Here is a 6,000-nt window from a genome sequence, read left to right on the forward strand (position 1 = left end):
CCAATAAACTTCTGTACCTATATTGCACACATCCCTGCTTTCTTGTTTGATGCTGTCCCCAAACTCACTACTATTGTTTGGTGATACACAACTCCCACTAGCGTTTTCTTCCCTTTGATATTCCGCAGCTCCACCCACACAGAATCCACGCGAATGTCCTTCCTTACTATTGCGTTAATTTACTCTTCAACCAGCAATGCCACCCCACCTGCTTTTCCTTTCTGTCTATCCTTCCTGATTGGTGAATATCCCTGGATGTTGCGTTCCCAGCCTTCGTCACCCTGGAGCCATTTCTCCGTGATGCAAATTACATCATATTCATTAATTGCTGCCTGTGCAGTTAATTTGTCCACCTTATTACGAATACTCCTCGCATTGAGGCACAGTGCCTTCAGGCTTGTTATCTTACCAAACCTTGTCTCTTTATAATTTGGCTTCAATGTGGCCCTTTTTGATTTTTGCCTTGGGTTTCTCTGCCCTCCACCTTTACTTTTCAGCATCCATTATACTTCCCTCTGTCTCCCTGCATAGGTTCCCATCCCACTGCCATATTCGTTTAACCCCTCCCCAACAACACAAGCAAACTCTCCCCCGTGGACATTGGTTCTGCCCAGGTGCAGAGCGTCTGGTTTGCACTGGTCCCAGCTCCCCCTGAACCGTTTCCAATGTCCCAGGAAATTGAATCACTCCATTCTGCACCACACATTCATCTGAGCTATCCTGCGATTCCTACTCTGACGAGCAGGTGTCAGTGGCAGCTATCCTGCAATTGCTACCTTTGAGGTCCTATTTGTTAATTTAGCTCCAGGCTCCCTAAATTCAGCTCGTAATTCCTCAGACAGAGTGAGTCAGACTCAAACACAAACACATGAAGAGCTCTCTTAAAACAGAGAGTGAGAGGCACAGAAACATTGCATAATCCCATTTCTTTGTCAGTTGAGAATGTTATAAAGTCATCGACATGTACAGATTCAACAGAATACATTTGCGTATTACTGAGCAGAATGGGAGGAAATCGGTTTCAATTTAAAGATTTACCAAGAGTGGGGTATCGAACCCACACAGCTACACACCCATTGGATTTTACGTCCAACGCCTAAACCACTCGGCCATCCTGGTTTTGTCAGTATTCGGATTTTGTCTCTGTGAGAATATGGGCTGCAGCTCCACTCTCACAGACAGAGGTTTTCAATGAGCATTTTCAAATATTTACAGCAATATTGACACAGGGGCAACTCTTCTATTCTTTTTCGAGTAATGCTCTGGGAACTTTCACATCCACCCAAGGGTGCAGACGGAGCTTCAATTTAACATTTCATCCGAAAGTCAACAGCTTCAACAATGCAAAATTGCCCAAGTACTGTATTTGAGTGTCAGCCAAGATTAAATGCTCAAGTCTCAGGGGAAGGACTGACACACACAACCTCCTGATTCAGCCGAGAATGCTGCCACTGAACCAAATCTCACATCCGTATTACTTTCCCCAAGTCTTTTCATAAAGTTCCAGGACATTTGAAGCAATATTCAACATTTTGAAAAAGCTCCACCTTCATCAGGGCATTGAACCCCGACCTCACGAGTGACAGGAAGGGATACTTACTACGACACTAACGAGGAACTGACGGTCATTTGTTTTGTCAGAGCAGGAATCGAGCTGTGAACAGAACTGGACAACATGAGAAGTCGACAGGCACATTGAGAGACAGAGACAAACCGACAAACAGGGAGAGACAGACAGCGAGATAGAGACAAAGTGAGACAGAAAGTATGAGACTGAGAAGGAGAGGCAGACTGAGTGAGAAAAAGACTCAAACACACACATATACAGAGATGCGTGTGTATGTGCTCTTTTAAGAGAGAGAGGGAAAGAGTGAGAGAAAGACAGTGACAAAGACAGTGACAAAGAGAGAGACAGAGAAAGAGTGAGTGACAGATCGAGAGATAGGCAGAGATATAAACAGAAAATGATGAAAATACTCAGCAGGTTAGAGACAGGAACTAACAGAGACAGGCAAAGAGAGAGACAGGTAGAGACATGGACAGACAGAGAGGTTGGGAATGAGAGCGACAGTCAGACAGAAAGACTGAGAGAATCCCATGGGAACAGAACTGGACATCGTGAGAAAGAGGCAGATAAGTTGAGAAACAGGGAAACGGGGAGAGACAGACTGTGAGATAGAGACAAAGAGAAACAGAGACTTTGAGACTGAGATGGAAGGTCAGACTGAATAACAGAATGACTCATACACGTACATATACAGAGATGTGTTTGTGTGCTCCATAAAGAGAGGGAGGCAAATAGTTGTGGGGTTCGAACCCGCGCAGTTATAATTCCATTGGATTTTAAGTCCAACACATTAACCACTCAGCCATCCTGGGCCTGGCAGAAACGGGCTTTGTCTCTGTCAGAATTTGGGCTTCAGCGCCACCCCCACAGACACACACACACACAGAGGGTTTCAGCGAGGATATTCGAACATTTTTAGTGATATTGACACGAGGACAACTCTCCTATTCTTTTTCTAGTAATGCTCTGGGACCTTTCACATACATCCAAGGGTGCAGGCGGAGCTTCAATTTTACATTTCATCCGATGGTCAACAGCCTCAACAATGCAAAATTCCCGAAGTACTGCATTTGAGTGTCAGCCAAGATGATGCGCTCAAGTCTCAGGAGAGGGACTTACACACACGACCTTTTGAATGGAGCCACTGAAACAAAGCCGATACCAAAGATCACAAGCGTATTATTTTCCCCAAGTTTTTTAAAAAGTTCCAGGACATACCAAATTCTTGGTGATGATTTCCATAGACAGTTGCACAGACACAGAGACATACATACAGATAGACATAGACAGACACACACACACATAAAATAACCAAAAATATACAAGCATCAACATAGAAACATAGAAATTAGTTGCAGGAGTAGGCCGTTGGCCCTTCGAGCCTGCACCACCATTCAATAAGATCATGGCAGATCATTCAACCTCAGTACCTATATCCTCCTTTCCCTCCATATCCCTTGAGCTGTAAGGGCCATATCTGACTCCCTCTTCAATATATCTAATGAACTGGCTTCAACAACTTTCTGCGGTAGATAATTCCACAGGTTAACCACTCTCTGAATTAAGCTCTTTCTCCTCATCTTGGTCCTCAATGGCTTACCCCTTATTCTTAGACTGTGACCCCTGGTTCTCGAACTCCCCAGCAACAGAAACATTCTTCCTGCCTCTCACTTGTCCAATCTCGTCAGAATTTTATATGTTTCTATCAGATCCCCTCTCATTCTTCTAAACTCCAATGGATACGAGCAGAGCTGATTAAGTCTATCCTCATATGTCAGTCCTGCTATCCCTGGAATCAAGCTGGTGAACCTTCGCTGTTCTCCATCAATAGCAAGGACGTCCTTCCTCAGATTTGGAGACCAAAACTAACAAAATATTTAACGTGTGGCTTCACCAAGGCCCTGTACAACTGCAGGAAGACTTTCCTGCTCCTAAATTCAAAGCACCTAGCTATGAAGGCGAACATGCCATTTGCCTTCTTCACCGCCTGTTGCGCTTGCATGCCCACTTTCAATGAAAGATGTAGCATGACACCCAGATCAAGATGTACACAGAGTGCCTTAGACAAATAGACGGATAGACAGGCAGGGTCACTGTCGCTGCTTTGGCTGGCCTTTGCATTTGTCCGTCGAGAATGCTGCCACTGAACCAAAGCCAATGCAAAAGTTCGCAAACGTATTATTTTCTCCAAGTCTTTTGAAAAAGTTCCAGGACATACCAAATTCATGGTGATGATTTCCACAGACAGTTGCACATACACAGAGACATATATACTGATAGACAGACACAGACACACACACACACACTCACACACACACACACATAACCAAAAATATACAGGCACCAACGGACATGCACAGATGACTTAGACATATCGAGGGATAGACAGGCTGAGTCACTACTTTGGCTGATTTTTGCATTTTTCTATCCGTATGTATCGTGAATATTGCAGACTAATAGAAATGTGAAAAAAATGTCAGTGTTGAAAGGTGTGGGACGTTATTCCATCTATCTCAAGATCAGTTTTGCCAAAACCTGGTTAAATTGTAAAGAAAAATGCTGAGAATTGTAGTCGGCAGGATTCGAACCTCCGCGCAGAAAACCCAAAATATTTCTAGTCCATCGCTTTAACCACTCGGCCACAATTACTGCGTCTCTGGCACTTTAAATGTTACTCAGAAAAAACTCAGTCGTCCATCTCTGTGCAGCACACGGCAACAGAATCCTGAAAAAGTCTCCGTTTGCATAAAAACCTGGAAGAGGCAATCTCCTCTTGCTGTATTTTTACTGTTCTATATTGCTCTGGAACTTTTTAATAAAATCGAAACCAAGAAACAGAAGGAAAATTCGACATTTTGAAAAAACTGCTGCGACGTCGGGAAATGGAACCCGCTTCTCCCACATAACAAGCGGGGATAATCACCACTATACGGACGAGGGTACGGGTTTCGTTAGAGCAGTAATCGAGCTATGAACAGAAGTCGACAGACACATTGATCGACAGAGACAAACCGACAAACAGGGATAGACAGACAGCGAGAGAGAAAGACAACGCGAGACAGAAAGGGTGAGACTGAAAAGTGAGGCAAACACAGTGAGAAAAAGACTCAAACACCTACATATACAGAGATGTGTGTGTGTGATCTATAAAGAGAGAGAGGGAAAGAGTGAGAGAAAGAAAGGGACAAGGAGAGAGACAGATAGAGAGAGAGACAGATATAAACAGAAAATGATGGAAATGCTCAGCAAGTTAGAGGTAGCAACGACCAGCGACAGGCAAAGAGAAAGAGATCGGCAGAAACATAGACAGACAGAGATGATGAGAAAGAGTGAGACAGTCAGACAGAGGGACTGAGTGAATCCATTTCGAACAGAACTGGACACCGTGAGAAAGAGACAGACAGATTCAGAACCAGAGACAAACAGGGAAACAGGGAGAGACAGACAGTGAGATAGAGACAAAGAGAGACAGAAAGTTTGAGACTGAAAGGGAGGATCAGACTGAATGAGAAAAAGACTCAAACACATACATACACAGAGATGTATTTGCGTGCTCCAAAATGAGAGGGGGGGCAAATAGTGATGGAATGACAGAGAAAAGGACAGGGACAAAGAGAGAGAAAAAGAGGGTGACAGATAGAGAGAAAGACAGATAGAGAGAGAGAGACATAGAGACAACACAGAAAATAATGGAAATACTTATCAGGTTAGAGACAGGGACTAACAGAGACAGGCAAAGACATGGACAGACAGAGATAATGGGAAAGAGAGAGACAGTCAGACAGAGAGTCTGAGAGAATCCCATTGCAACAGTACCAGACACCGTGAGAAAGAGACAGATTGAGAGACAGCGACAGACAGAGTGGGTCAGAGAGAGACAAAGACTCAAACACACAAACACATGCACAGCTCTCGAAAGAGAGAGAGCGGCAGAGACATGTCACAATTTCATTTCATTATCTGCTCAGAGTGTCACATTGTTACAGAAAACTAGAGATTCAGCAGATGAAAATCGGGTATCACTGAGCAGGATGGGAAAAATATCTCTTTAATTAAGGAATTACCAGGAGTGGGGTTCGAACCCACGCGGGTATAAACCCATTAGATTTTAAGTTTAACGCTTTTCCCACTCGGCCATCCTGGCCCTGATCCTGTCAGAGGTTGGACTCTGCCTCTGCGAAAATCTGGGCTTCAGCTCCAGACATATCGGATTTCAGGGAGCATTTACAAACATTTTTCGTTATATTGACACGGGCGCAACTCTCCTATTATTTTTCGACTAAGGCTCGGGGAACTTGCACATCCACCCGAGGGTGCAGATGGAGCTTCAATTTAAAATTTCAGCTGATGGTCAACAGCTTCAAGAACGCAACATTCCCCAAGTACTGCATTTGAGTGTCAGCCAAGATTATGGGTTCAAGTCTCAGGAGTGG

The 6,000-nt window shown here is 44.1% G+C and overlaps 2 non-coding genes across 2 annotated transcripts; both read right to left on the bottom strand.

Moving 5' to 3' along the window:
• Positions 1-1,035: 1,035 nt before the first annotated feature.
• On the bottom strand, positions 1,036-1,119 carry trnal-uaa (transfer RNA leucine (anticodon UAA)). The gene has a single exon. It is a non-coding gene; the product is annotated as a tRNA-Leu (tRNA).
• A 4,509-nt stretch (positions 1,120-5,628) lies between these two features.
• On the bottom strand, positions 5,629-5,711 carry trnal-uaa (transfer RNA leucine (anticodon UAA)). The gene has a single exon. It is a non-coding gene; the product is annotated as a tRNA-Leu (tRNA).
• Between the last annotated feature and the right edge of the window lie 289 nt (positions 5,712-6,000).

Source organism: Pristiophorus japonicus, unplaced genomic scaffold (genome assembly GCF_044704955.1).
Source record: "Pristiophorus japonicus isolate sPriJap1 unplaced genomic scaffold, sPriJap1.hap1 HAP1_SCAFFOLD_503, whole genome shotgun sequence".
Lineage (NCBI taxonomy): Eukaryota > Metazoa > Chordata > Chondrichthyes > Pristiophoridae > Pristiophorus > Pristiophorus japonicus.